This window comes from Lithobates pipiens, unplaced genomic scaffold (assembly GCF_037356315.1).
Source record: "Lithobates pipiens isolate NorthernLeopardFrog02 unplaced genomic scaffold, aLitPip1_a1.2 Scaffold_13, whole genome shotgun sequence".
Classification (NCBI taxonomy): domain Eukaryota; kingdom Metazoa; phylum Chordata; class Amphibia; order Anura; family Ranidae; genus Lithobates; species Lithobates pipiens.
The window spans coordinates 519,732,402-519,747,926 of record NW_027507718.1 but is presented as its reverse complement, the minus strand read 5'-3'; the positions used below and the strand labels follow the sequence as shown (position 1 = coordinate 519,747,926).

At 43.1% G+C, this 15,525-nt stretch overlaps 1 long non-coding RNA gene across 1 annotated transcript; it reads right to left on the bottom strand.

Annotated features, from left to right (window-relative positions):
• Window positions 1–518: 518 nt before the first annotated feature.
• LOC143976211 (uncharacterized) lies at window positions 519–2,492 on the bottom strand. The gene is made up of 3 exons (XR_013272565.1): window positions 2,369–2,492; window positions 2,215–2,280; window positions 519–784 (listed from the first exon to the last, which is right to left on the bottom strand). It is a non-coding gene; the product is annotated as an uncharacterized LOC143976211 (long non-coding RNA).
• Window positions 2,493–15,525: the final 13,033 nt, after the last annotated feature.

The window sequence follows — 15,525 nt, the reverse complement described above, 5'->3', positions numbered from 1 at the left end:
TTTTTTTATTTATAAATTTTACTAAAAACATTCCAAAATCAAATAAACTGCTAACATTAATAATATATAGAATTAAAAAATGCAAAAAAGGTCAACTGTAAAAACTAAAAAAAGTAATTTAGTGAAACGCCATTTCCGATGCGTCGTAGTCCTCGGAGTAAAGAAATCCAACATAACTCCCATTTGGATCTGGAAAGGTCTGATGCACTACTTTTACTGCACACGATGGGATGACCCTACGATTCCCCTTCCCTAAAAAAAACGTAGATCCATGCAATAAAAGCACGATACGCTGTTTTGCGTAATCTCCTGAAATAAAACATTGTTTTGATTTAAAACAAACAGATAACTTTAAGAGAACTTTTAATTTAAAACGATGGGTAGTCTCATGTAATAATATTAACAAATTCACTGACCTATTGTTGTCGGCATCGACAACAGGACGTTCCTCTAAATACAACATGGTAAACATGAGTCTGACGTGTTCCTCTGTTGCGATTTGAGACGTAATATCTGCCTCTGTTATGCATTTCCTTCCCTCTGGTATGCATCCGTCTACCTCGGCTGTTTCCCGGCAACAAACTGATTCCACCTGGGTAGCCATTGGTATACAGCATTGACACTGACACCAGTCTATGTTGCCTATTCTGTCATCGTTCGTTTCTAGATTTTCTGATGTGGATGAGGCAACACTCGACGAAGTAACCGTTGGATTCACTGGGAAGGCACGGTCAATGTCTCGTGCGGGGTACCTTGCTAACAGCTGCTGGACTATTATCTTGCGCTAAAAGCAAAACATTGAATAGATAATTTTAAAATTTTATTTAAATCATATATTAGTTTGTTTAATTAGCAATAAATAAAACAAAAATTTGAGATCTCTTGTAGAAATGATTTTGGTTTTAAAAAAATAAATAAATAAAAAATTGAGGTAAGCTGATAGTTCTAATAGACATTGTTACATAATAAAATGTTTGTAAAAAAAAACTTTGATGTATTCTTCAGTCAATATATATGGATATAGAATTACATATTTTCTTGGCATAAGATTGGCATAAGGTGTTGATCTTGATCGCACCACCGGTCAGCTAACTTTTTTGGGGGATAATTCATAAGCTGTAGTACCTAAAGCCGATGAATTGAAAGCGTGAGTCTTGCGGTTTTTTGGTTATTTTTTTTAAGCCAGCAGCTACAAATAATGCAGCTGCTGAGTTTTAGAATAATGACACTTAACCGCCCAGCGCGCACGCGAATGTGGCACCCAAAACCAAACTATCTATTGTCTCTCGGGTGCTGCCGCCTCCATCTTGGCTATGTCAATCAGGAAGTGGAGCCTTGCGGCTTTATTTCCCGTTTCCCTAATGCGCATGTGCGAGTCGCGCTCTGCAGTAAGGATGGTCCCCGCTATCTCTGGGATCTGTGTGCTTCACAGCAGACAGCGGGGGACCTTTGCCAAAGGGCGTAGATATCTACGGAAAGGGGTGTTTATTCTGCACATATCTATCCCTGAAGTGGGTGCAGATACCTGTACTCCACCCAGAAAGGTCAAGATGGTGGCGCCGGAGGGGGGCAGTGTTCCTATGAGCGGAAGGTCCACTTTAGGGTGGACCTCCACTTTAAAAAAAAAAAAAAATAAAAATAAAAAGAAAGAACAAATGATTTAAAGCGGGAGTCCACTGGGACTCCGCTTTTTTTTTTTTTTTTTTAAAAGCCAGCAGCTACAAATACTGCAGCTGCTGACTTTTAAAATGGTGACACTTACCTGTCCAGCGCGCCCGCGATGTCGGCACCCGAAGCCGATCTCTAGATCGACACTCGGGTGCTGCCGCCGCCATCTTGGGTATGGCAATCAGGAAATGGAGCCTTTCGGCTTCATTTCCAGGTTCCCTACTGCGCATGCGCGAGCCGCGCGGTGCAATCCGGACAGTCCCCGCTGCCTCTGGGAACTGTGTGTTTCCCAGCAGGCAGCGGGGCACTTGCTGAAGGGGGCGGGCTCTCTGCGGAAAGGGGCGTAACGTACGCCCCTTTACGCAGAGAGCTAGCCCGGAAGTGGGTGCAGTTACCTGGATTATCCAGGTAACTGCACCCCCCTCCCCCCTGAAAGGTGCCAATTGTGGCGCCGGAGGGGGGGGGATTCCGATGAGCGGAGGTCCATTTTTAGGGTGGACCTCCGCTTTAACAAATGATTTTTAAAAACATAGATGGAAAACTTACTCTTTCCTCTTGACTAAATGAAGAATAGTATTCGACGATGTCTGCCGCTGTTCCAGAATTATTAGCCTTCAAATGAAAAGGAAATTATGAATGGTCATTATATCTTCAAAACAAAATAAAAATAAAAATTTGATAAATAATAATTTTTACTTACCATGTTGATATCGAGAATAAATTTGGACCAATTTTTTTCTTTTCTGCAATGTTCAAAAATTAGGCAGTGATTAATGACTTTAGATCTGAATATAATGACGTAACGTTAAATGTAGGCAAAATGAAATAAACATTGTAAGACCACAGTTTATATCTTTATGTTGCCATCTCTAAATATATATATATATATATATATATATATATATATATATATATATATATATATATATATATATATATTCTAATGAGTGTGTGTGTGTGTGTATATATATATATATATCTCTAATAACATACACACTCTACCTACGGATATATTTTTAGGACCATGCAAACAAATGGTCTGAAATTGTCACTTCTAAAGAATTTACAACTAGTTAGATTAGATAAGAAAGGAATTGATATAAGGGGTGGGGTAGGGTAGGGGTGTATTTACAGATAAGGAGAAAAGCTAAGTAAGGTTTTTATTTTGATTATTTTTAAACTAAACACACATTTGTTTGCGAATATATACACACATAATATATGAAAATTACCACAATAAAAATAAAAAAATGTAAAATAATTATAATAATAAATGAAGGTGTATACATTTAATTTAATTATTTATTAAAAATATATTTCTAAAGATATATATATATTATATATATATATATATATATATATATATATATATATATATATATCTATAGATGTGTGTGTATATATATATATATATATATATATATATATATATATATCGCTAGATATCTCTCTCTCTATATCTATATATATATATATATATATATACACATACATACACACATGCGAAATTTTTTAATGCATTTGACATAAAAACTATATAAATATATATAAATATTAGTTTTTATGTCAAATGCATTAAAAAAATAGGTATGTGTGTGTATATATATATATATATATATATATATAGATTCATTAAAATAATATGTTGCTAATGTATATAGATAGAGAGACCTATAATACACACACACACACACATATATATATATATATATATGTGTGTGTATGTTTGATAAACTAAAAAAGGTTTGTTAGCTTTCTTTCTTATCTGTAAATCCCCCTCCACCCCTCCCCCCATTTTTTTTTTTTATCTATGTCTGCCAGTTGTTATGGTAACATTTCTATACTTGGCCATAAAAAGCCATCACAAGGTAGCCTTATTTGTTTCCAGTCAGCACACTTTCCATGAGTCCTTGTGCAAAACTCTCTCTGTCTCTTTATATATATTTATATATATATATATATATATATATATATATATTTATATATATATATATATATACACACACATACGAATTTTTATAATGCATTTGACATAAAAACTATATATATATATATATATATATATATATATATATATATATATATATATATATATATATGCATTTCTTACAAAGTATTACAGAGATAGATATATATATATATATATATATATATATATATATACATACACATATATACACATATATATATATACACACATACGAATTTTTATAAGGCATTTGACATAAAAACGATATATATATATAAATTATCTCTGTAATACTTTGTAAGAAATGCACATATATATATATCCTAACTGCAGTTAAAAAAAAAATCTGCCAATATAAATAAGTAAAATATATATATATATATATATATATATATATATATATATATATATATATATATAAGCCGTTTTTATTTAAATTAGAATATAATTCATAATGTTTTCTGTTGAATTTAGGTGGGTTGTAAGTTTTTCCTGTAATTTTAAAAGATCTTTTAATACTTACCTTTCCTCTAACTCCAGCGCCGCTCTCTCCTCTGATTCTCTGCTTCAGCTGGTTATATGAGCGTTATCTTCGTTGCCATCACAACGGGGCGGGACTTCCGACGACGCCGCCCGTTGTGATGACAACCTGTGCAATTAATGGCGGCGATACTGCGCATGCGCGAGATCGGCGCTCTAACGGGCGGTGCATGCTGGTCCATCAGCATGCCCGTATCCCGGAAGAGGATGCCTGTGGGCTTCACATGCCCACAGGCAATATGGAAACGCTCGGGAGGAAAGTTTATAAGTTATCCATATCGGAAAAAAGTGACAGGAAATCGAGTGGAAAACTAAAGAAGTGAGTGCTTAATTTAGTACAGTTATTGCTTGTCATACTGCTAACAAAAAAAAAACTTCAAGACAGTGGAATCCCGCTTTAAGTGAATCTGGGATCGATGACAAGCATTATTTTTTTATCTGTGAAATTTTTACAATTCAGGAGTGCATGAAGGCCGTGGAGGAGAGGCAAGGTCAGGCCAGGCTATGAAGGGGGTGCAGGAGATGATCAGTGCCACAGTTAGGGCAGCACAGTCCTGTGCCAGTGTCCCAGTGTGCCAACCTGTACTTGAGCCACTTCCTCGGTGAGCGCTCTGGAGGGCGGCGGGAGGGGGAATGATCAAACAGCGGAACAGCCGATATGATCATTCTTATGGTGTAGGGAATTGCTGGCTGAATGTGTGAGACTTCCACAGCCTGGGCACATACAGAGGCTGAGTACAGCCGAGCATGGCTGGGTATGGCCAAGTATGGCTGTGTATTGCAGAGTATGGCTGAGTATCACTGAGTATTGCAGAGTATGGCTGGGTATCACCGAGTATGGCAGAGTATTGCAGAGTATGGCTGGGTATGGCAGAGTATTGCAGAGTATGGCTGGGTATGGTAGAGTATTGCAGAGTATGGCTGGGTATGGCAGAGTATGGCTGGGTATCACTGTGTATTGCATAGTATGGCTGGGTATGGCAGAGTATGGCTGGGTATGGCAGAGTATGGCTGGTTATGGCAGAGTATGGCTGGTTATGGCAGAGTATGGCTGGTTATGGCAGAGTATGGCTGGGAATGGCAGGGCATGGCTGGGTATGGCAGGCTATTGCACAGTATGGCAGGGTATTGCAGCATATGGCAGGGTATGGCAGAGTATTGCAAGGTATTGCAGAGTATGGCGCTGGGTATTGCAGATTATTGCAAAGTATGGCTGGGTATTGCAGAGTATAGCTGGGTATTGCAGAGTACGGCATGGTATTGCAGAGTACGGCTGGGTATTTGGGGTATGGCAGGGTATTGCAGAGTAAGGCTGGCTATTGCAGGGTGGGGCAGGGTATTGCAGAGTATGGCTGGGTATCACCATGCATTGCAGAGTATGACTGGGAATGGCAGAGTATGACTGGGTATTGCAGGGCATGGCTGGGTATTACAGGGTATTGCAGGGTATGGCAGAGTATGGTAGAGTATTGCAAAGTATAGCTGGGTATTGCAGAGTACGGCTGGGTATTGCAGAGTAAGGCTGGGTATTGCAGGGTACGGCAGGGTATTGTAGAGTATGGCTGGGTATCACCGTGCATTGCAGAGTATGACTTGGTATGGTAGAGTATGGATGGGTATCGCAGGGTATTGCAGGGTATGGCAGAGTATTGCAGAGTATGACAGGCTATTGCAGAGTATGACAGGCTATTGCAGAGTATGACAGGCTATTGCAGAGTATGGCAGGCTATTGCAGAGTATGGCAGGCTATTGCAGAGTATGGCAGGCTATTGCAGAGTATGGCAGGCTATTGCAGAGTATGGCAGGCTATTGCAGAGTATGGCAGGCTATTGCAGAGTATGGCAGGCTATTGCAGAGTATGGCAGGGTATTGCAGAGTATGGCAGGGTATTGCAGAGTATGGCAGGGTATGGCAGAGTATGGCAGAGTATTGTAGAGTATGGCAGAGTATTGTAGAGTATGGCAGAGTATTGTAGAGTATGGCAGAGTATTGTAGAGTATGGCAGAGTATTGTAGAGTATGGCAGAGTATTGTAGAGTATGGCAGAGTATTGTAGAGTATGGCAGAGTATTGTAGAGTATGGCAGAGTATTGTAGAGTATGGCAGAGTATTGTAGAGTATGGCAGAGTATTGTAGAGTATGGCAGAGTATTGTAGAGTATGGCAGAGTATTGTAGAGTATGGCAGAGTATTGTAGAGTATGGCAGAGTATTGTAGAGTATGGCAGAGTATTGTAGAGTATGGCAGAGTATTGTAGAGTATGGCAGAGTATTGTAGAGTATGGCAGAGTATTGTAGAGTATGGCAGAGTATTGTAGAGTATGGCAGACTATTGCAGAGTATGTCAGAGTATGGCAGGCTATTGCAGAGTATGGCAGGCTATTGCAGCATATGGCAGGGTATGGCAGAGTATGGCTGGGTATCACTGTGTATTGCAGGGCATGGCAGAGTATGGCTGGTTAAGGCTGGTTATGGCAGAGTATGGCTGGTTATGGCAGAGTATGACTGGGTATGGCAGAGTATGGCTGGGTATTGAAAGGCATGGCTGGGTATTGCAGGGTATGGCAGAGTATTGCAAAGTACGGCTGGGTATTGCAGAGTATGGCAGGCTATTGCAGAGTATGGCAGGCTATGGCAGAGTATGGCAGGCTATGGCAGAGTATGGCAGGCTATGGCAGAGTATGGCAGGGTATGGCAGAGTACTGGCAGGGTATGGCAGAGTACTGGCAGGGTATGGCAGAGTACTGGCAGGGTATGGCAGAGTACTGGCAGGGTATTGCAGAGTACTGGCAGGGTATTGCAGAGTACTGGCAGGGTATTGCAGAGTACTGGCAGGGTATTGCAGAGTATGGAGGGATGGCTGAGCATTGATGGATGGATTGGTGGATGTGACTGTATTTGACACAGAGCAGCGCTGTGGGCACTACAGATCCAGCCCACAGTGCTACTGCCACCGATCTCTCCCCTCCACCGTACCAATCGGTACAGAGAGGGGAGGGAAGAACCGGCATCATGACATGACGCCGGTTTGTTTACAAGTGATCACTCTGTCATTTGACGGAGTGATCTTGTGGTAAACGGCCGAGATCAGAAGCAGTTTACCGTGATTCGTGATGCACCGGGTCCTATGAAGCCGGTGGTCATGGACATTCTCAGATGCACGCCCCAGGGGGCGCGCAAGTGTGGAATTCAGGGAGGACATCACTGTACGCCTTCCCAGAGTTATCCAACTGCCCTGTAGCCATCATTTGGCTATGGGCCAGTTGGGAACTGGTTAATGCCAATACGCCAAGGTGACCCGTTGGATGGCTCGATTAACATGGCCTATGTAGCACTGACCCCAGAAGGAGAGTCTGGTTTTAATGGACTTACCGTTACCTTCTTCACCTCGTATGCGTCTAGGGGTTTCCCAAGGTAGATGGCTCAAGAACTGTACGACAGATCCACTTACATGCTTCTGGACTGGAACCCCGAAACATGTGACATCGGCACCTTAAGTAGCCTCTCCCAGAAAGAACAGCAAGAGTGACACTGCCACTGGGCTAGTTCAGAGAGAAAGTAACCTTAAATGCACCCAACTAGACTGTGTTTCCATGCCTGCCAAAAGTTACAGTGCCCTCTATGACCAGGCAGAACCCCCTGCAGTCCAGTCAGACTGATGCTGAGGTCAAAATTTAGAGTAATCAAAATCAAATCAAACTGCAGTTTAAGGGTTTCAAAAAGTCATATAGCTTGTGCTCGTCAGGAGCCGGAGCTGCATACTTCCCCTGGTGATTTAGACGGTGTCCTCAACATCTAGCAAAAATAACTTCTAGAGCTATAAAAATTTGAGTACCTGAACTTTAGGGTTAGGAATAGGGAAAGGAAAGTAATGTAAAACATGTTGAAACATCACAGTATATAAAACCATTGACATAAGTAAAGTACACATACACCACCCATTTCCTGCCTATCTACACCACCCATTCTCCAGCAGCTTTGATAGACGATCTTGGTAAATCCTAAAAAAGAAAACACACAAAAAAAAAAAACACAATACACTCTTAACTTGTTAGAAAGCAAGGTCTCATCCCATTCTCAATGAGATCCTCTCTTCTAAACTTTTAAAACCCTCTTTTTTTAATTTTTTTTATTTAGGTACTAGCAGAAACATTTATGCTAACCTATGCCACCTAACTGGGTACTAAAATTTATAGGTAAAGTTGATCCGGGGAAAATCCAATTGCCTCTCGGGGGATCAGGAAGGAATTTTTTCCCCTGCTTTAGCAAATTGGATCATGCTCTGCTGTTTTTTTTTGCCTTCCTCTGGATCAACTGTGGGTATAGAATTGGGTATATCTGCTGGTATATGTATGTGTGTATATGTGTGTATGTATATGTATGTGTATGTATGTGTGTGTATATGTATATATGTGTGTATATATATATATATATATATAATGTGTGTATGTATATGTGTATATATGTATATATATATGTATAGTGTGTATATATATATATATATATATATATATATATATATATATTTTTTTTTTATTTTTTTTTGCTTGAACTGGATGGACTTGTGTCTTTTTTCAACCTGACTAACTATGTAACTATGCAAGTCCTTTCCCTAAAAGCAGGTACTGCGACCCATTGGGTAGTCTTGACACAACACTTCTTATGAGCTGACCCTATCTAACCCCCCAGTCCTTGCTTTTTCAGGAAAAAAGGAAAAAAAAAAACTCCAGAAAACACAGTCCATGTAGTCTCTTTTTACCAATAAAATCTTGGATCTAGTAGATTCAAGTTATTTCCCTGTGCATCGACAGTTGTGACAAAGTAAACTGCACTATCTTTGTCCGGTCTGCAGATGACAACTTTGTCCCCATAGATATGCCGACTGTAGCTCCAATGCTGCAAACAACCAACAAATCATTCATACAACTCGGGGAAAATAGCTTTCTTGAGAAGTGGCTTTGGAACCTTCAGATAGCTAAACATCATCTGCGTACCATGCTTCGTGGTTTTCTTTGATCACATCCATGATCTCCCTGGGCACATACGGGAATTCCAACCCAAACTCAGTTGCTACTCTTTTATTTAAGAGTCGCTGAGACCTTGCAAGTCTGGGTATCCCCAGGAGGTATACATGAATTTGGGGACCTATGCACCAACGCGGCAGAGTCTCTCTGAAGTGTGCGCAAGTTCACAGGTTTAGGCAAAGTCACATTAATGGCGATCGGGTTTCCGCACTTGACGTTCCCCCCCCCCCCCCCCCGAAGCAAGGGCTAGCCAGCCCCTAAATGTCTGTACAAGTAGCGGTCACATCATTCCCTCCAGCCCACAACAACTCTTGGGATATTGTCTCAAAAAGGTCATCGTCCCCTGTATCACGCAAGGAGTCTAACTCTAAGTCCCGTAATTCTTCTGCCGGAAAATAATTAGTCCCAGTTGTACGCACAGTTTTGTTAGCTTTCCCGAAGCAACCTTCTTCCACTGATTTGGTCCGGCCAGACTTGGTAGTAGTCCTCCGCTGCGGTCGCGAGAAGACTTTGTGCGCTCCACTTTCTCCAAAGCGAGCATGGTGACATCGGTGATAGTGGAATAATTAATGTCCATCAGCTCCAGAGTGGTTTCTCTGACAGTAGCAGTAGTGGAAGCTGTGGTATCCCCCAAAGGGATGCTAGCGACATTGAGCATTGCTGTTGTGGAAGACCTCACCAAAGGAGCATAAGTAGCAGGCTCCTCGGTAGCCACGCCCGTGGCCCAGTCCACATGGTAGGCCTTCGGCAGCGTGATAGACTGCTCTACTTTGAAGACGTATTCCCCACAGCAAGGACAGCGAACAAATGGCAGAGGGTTCACAATCAGTCCTTCGCATTTTCCACAGAGCATCCCCAGGCCCTCAATGTCACCTGATGCATATAGGATGAAACACCCTTGAGGGGCCAGGCAAATCCCTGTATCAGTCAGAATGGCTCCAGGGAGTCTCACACCCATAGGAACTCCCGCAAATGGCATTCGGGGTCCCATGCTGGGCAACATTCCCGGAACTCGAAACATTTCTGGGTTAATGATTTTCTCTCTCTCCATCCAGAAAACACAACCTGCTTCTTCTCCTCCCATAATACACTCACACAGTGCCTCGTGCAGGGAAATGAAACAGGCTAGACTCCTCCCACTGGTTCCTCCGGCTGCACAACTCGCAGGCTTTTTCCCAGCTCCTCCAACGCTTACGCGCCAACAGTGGATGTCCATAATTTTTCACAATATGGCACAGTCAAAAAAAAACCCTCTGTCCTTACATTCACCATGTGCACAGTTCTTTTGTTGTGAGGGATAACAGCAAATCCCAGACTACGAGCCCCCACATGTAGCACTGACCCCTGAAGGAGCGGCGGGATTTAATGGGCTTACCGTTACCTTCTTCACCTCGTATGCGTCTAGAGGTTTCCCAAGGTAGATGCCCCAAGAACTGTTGAGACTGATGACAGATCCACTTTTTTTATTTTCAAAAGTAGTCAACAAACAGTCTCTCAGTATAGGATTAGAGGGTTTATGTGAAAAGTCCAGGTACTCTTAATGTCAAAGTCAGTATGAAAAGAAATCTCTTACTTTGCATAAATCCAGAGAATAGCCATTCACAGCTGGATCCTCACCCTAACTGGATAGTGCTTCTCTCACCAGGGCTAGCAGCCAACAGGGTACTTGAGTTAGATATAAATCTCTGCCACAGACTTTGCTACAGAACACGTGAGGTCCGCCGATACCACACGAGACTGGATTCGCTTAGGTCCTTCAGCTTTTTCAGGCTCTTGTTGAGAAGCCAACCCTTACATGGCCTTCTCCCGAAGAGTCCTCCCCTGGATAACTTCACAGTTGCTGGGCCTCTCCACTAACCGAGACGGCACCGGACCACCTCTGAATCCTTCTTTCAGTTTCCTCGCCTCGGGCTAGCCAGCCCTGAGGCGTAAAGTCGGGTGGATCTGCACCCCAGGCTATGGAAGTCTTGGGGGCTGGTCAGGAGGACCAAGACTATACAATCAGAACATGCTTCTGGACCGGAACCCCGAAACACGTGATATCCGCACGCAGCCTCTCCCAGAAGGAACAGCAAGAGTGACACTCCCACTGTGCTGGGTATGAGAGGAAGTAACCTTAATGCACCCAACTAGACTGTGTTTCCATGCCTGCCAAAAGTGACAGCGTCCTCTATGGCCAGGCAGAACACCCTGCAGTCCAGTCAGACTGATGCTGAGGTCAAAATTTAGAGTAATCAAATGCAAACCAAACTGCAGTTTAAGGGTAACATTCAATAAAAAAAAAACATATAGCACATGCTCTTCATGAGCCGGGACTACACCTTTATTACAGTACTTCCTAAACGAGGCAAGGACACCAGCTCAGTAAGCAATTATAGACCAATCTCACTCTTAGCCCTTGTACACACGATCAGAGATTCCGACGGAATATGTCCGATCGGAGCGTTTTATCGGATATTCCGACTGTGTGTGGTCTGCATCGGACTGTTTCCGTCGGAATATCCATCGGACCAAATTTTCCAACTTGCTGGAAATGTTTTCCGACAAAATGCTCCGATAGGACATAATTCCGACAACTTTGTCCGACCGTGTGTATGCAACAGTTTCAGACAAGATCCGTCAGACAAAATTTGATGGATTTGGTTGTCGGAATCTCCGACCATGTGTACAAGGGCATAAACAATAATTTAAAGATTCTGACTAAAATCCTTGTAGACCGCCTGGCCCCATTCATTCGTTTATATATTGACAAGGAGCAAGTGGGCTTTTTTCCTGGGAGACAGGGCCCAGATCAAATTTGTTGCGCGACTGACATTATTTCCCTCCTCAACTCGAACTGGGACAATAATTCTCCCAGGCAGAGGTGTCTCCCCTCCCTAGACCTCCAAAAAACCTTTGATTCTGTCAACTGGCCCTATATTTTCTCCACCCTGAAAAGATGGGTATTTGGTCAATAATTCCTGAATATCAGGCGTGCTCTGTACTCTACCCCATTGGCTCAGTTGTGTCTGCAAGGATTTTCCTCTGAATCTTTTCCCATTTCCAAGAGCACAAAGCAAGGTTGCCCGCTCTCGACTCTGATATTTGCCATAGCAATTGAGACGCTAGCTAGTGGTGGCTTGACAAAGGGCTATATAGAACAGGTCACTTCCTCAGACCCATGGGCCCACTCTCCAAAGCCTTCTGCATTAACAACCTAGACATGCCATGTACCGACCTCTTTCAATACACCCGGATCTCCAACTTCCTGCACAAACTATGTAAATCACAACCCAGTGGCACCCAAATCGCTACCTATGAACAATGATGTGGCCAGGCCAATGCGCAGAGGGGGGCATCATGGTGATCTATAGGGCACTGGCCTCCACCCGCTCCAAGACTCCCTGCATACCAGCCTGGGAAGAGAATCTCTTCCAACAATGGAAACTAGAAACATGGAACAGAAATTTTTTTCAATTAAGGGTGTCCTCAGCTCTAGCTTCGCAGAAGCTAGCATGAAAGTAATTTCCGGATGGTACCTAGTTTCATCGAGATGGGCCAAGCTATTCCTGATAGGGATGAGCTTCGTGTTTGATTCGAACATACGTTCGACTCGAACATCGGCTGTTCGCACGTTCGGCGAATACCGAACGTTAAGGGCCGTTCTCGCCAAATTTGTGTAGCGCTCACGGCCCACAATGCACTGCGCCATCGCAGTGCATTGCTGGCTCATGATTGGCCAAGCATGCACTGTGACCCCGCATGCTTGGCCAATCACAGTGCTGGCAGCGAGGAGAGCCATGATTGGCCACAGGCAGGATGCCTGTGGCCAATCATAGCTCAGGCTGTGTAGTACATGCCCCACACTATATAAGGCCGCCAGCGCAGCGGCCTTGTGTAGTGTGTTGGCGTCAGTAGGAGTTAGTGGGTGTTCTGTGTACCTTCAACACAGTATACACTGGTCATTATCGGCCGATTTTGCGTTCTTGCTCTTCTGTAGTGGTTGTTGTCTGCGTGCCCTGACCGCAGTATACACCATTATATCCACCTATATAGCTAGCTATCTTACTCTTTTCAAATAGAGCTTGCAGTCACTTGTAGAAGATTGTGCGTGCTGTCTGCGTGCCCTGACCACAGTATACACCGTTATATCCACCTATATAGCTCTTCTCTAATTGAGCCATCTGCCATCTGCAGGAGTTAGTAGGTGTTGTGTGTGCCTCCGGCACAATATACACTACCCAATTGCTGGTTTTCCCATCTGGTTTTCCCAATTCTGTTAAATGTCATTTTGTGCAGGGACTGTTGAACTAAACACGGGAAACGCATGGCACTTCACAGGCACACTATAGACACCCCCCAGGCACGATATTTAAAGGAATATTTCACTTTTTTTTCACTTTAATCGTCATTAAAATCAGTGCTCCCGCCAAAACTGACATTTTTAAAAACATTTTAGGCATTGACCCATGTCCCCTGGGGCAGGAGCCACGTCCCCAAACCCCTTTTAGCACAGTATCTTGCATATTAGCCATTAAAATTAGCACTTTTTATTTCAAACGTTCGAGTCCCATAGACTTCAATGGGGTTCTAAAGTTCGTAAGAATTTTCAGTCCGTTCGAAAGTTCAGGTGCGAACCGAACCGGGGGGTGTTGGGCTCATCCCTAATTCCTGACATCAACCCCCTATGCTTTCGGGGGTGTGACCTCAGAGGTGTTAGGTATCATGTGTGGTGGGTATGCCCAAAACTAAGGAGTTTCTGAAATAAGATCTTTTCCTGGATTCGTAAGATCACCACGATCCCCATCCAAATGCCCCCCCCTAATTGCTCTTCTCAACTTTCCAGTGAGGGAAGCCTCCAGGAATACACAATGCCTGATTTTCTTTATCCTCCTGGGAGCCAAACTCACCCTAGCCAAAGCTTAGAAAACAAATAATGGTTTCAATGCTACTAGTTAAAACCAAAATCTCCTGTATTATGACACAATAAAAGATGGTGAGTGTATTCTTGGACCGTTCGGTAAAATTCGAAAAAAAAAAAACTGGGGTCCCTGGGCCACCTTCATAGGTGTCCCTCTACACCCCTGACCTCAAATTGACTATGCTCTATCCCATTTTCACCTAGTCAGCTCTCCTCCCTCTCCTCCCTCTCACACGTCTTCTTCCTTCTCCTCTTCCTTTCCTCTTTACTGTGGCACTGGGCTTTGGCCATCAACTTTACGGGCTAAGCCAATTTAAGTGTTTAATTTCATAATGGTAATGGGCACTCACTATCCATCAATATTTGCACGTTACTCGATAGAACCAAGATTATCCTCTTGAGTTCTCTCATCTGATAATTTTTTGTTTCTTTTTTCATTATTATACATCATGGTATTCTCTTTGGGCTTACTCCCACGATCGCAGAACTCTGCTCAACCATTAGATGGCGTTCAGGTGTCGGAGCCAGGGAGTGGGAAGCCCCGACCACAGTGTGTTTCCTTTTGGGGTGGCGGGTTAGCTCCCACACTCCCCTGGACCCAACACTCTTTTGAACACTAGTGGTTCAGCACCATTTCACTCTTTCACTCCTGAGCCTAATGCTTGTGATACGGGCTACAAGTTCATGATGTGATTACTATGTGCCTTATTGTATACCTTACCTCAGATGTTAATTAGGCCACGTTGGCCACTGCAGGGCGAATGGTCCCACTTATGCTATTTTATCCTTTGTGTTTAAGGCTGGGTTCACACTGCTGCGGGGGGAGATCCGGATGTGATTCGCACAGCAAATCACATCCGATCTCCGTAGCACTGCGAGTTCAGCCATACAGATAGTATGGCTGAACTCGCAGCTGTCCCGCAGCAAACTCGCACAGGACCCTTTTTTGGGTCCGCAACGGAATCGGATCGCATGGGGGTTCACACCATGCGATCCGATTCCTGTGCGAGTCGGCAGATCGCACTGCGATATGCCGACGGATCTGGGGGTGTCATTAACATAACATTGACACCCCCAGCCGTCCGCATAGGGCAGTGTGAACTGCCGGCGGGAGGTATGCGATGCGGGAAAACGCCGCGGATTCGCGGCGTTCCCGCATCGCAATAGTGTGAACCTAGCCTTATACTGAATAAAAATATTGAAACATGAAATTTAGTATATGTCAAGATTGTAATTTTATTGAAGCAGCATATATCTTTAAGGTTATGGCAGATTTCAGCCTTTCAGAAAAAAAAAATGTAATGCAATTTTATAAATCTGTAATGCTCCTTTTATAACTGTATGTTTCATATAAGGAAAGCTCAGTTTAAGAACAACTGAAAGTAGATCTAGGATGACACAACTATATTCAGGTCAGTGACAAATCT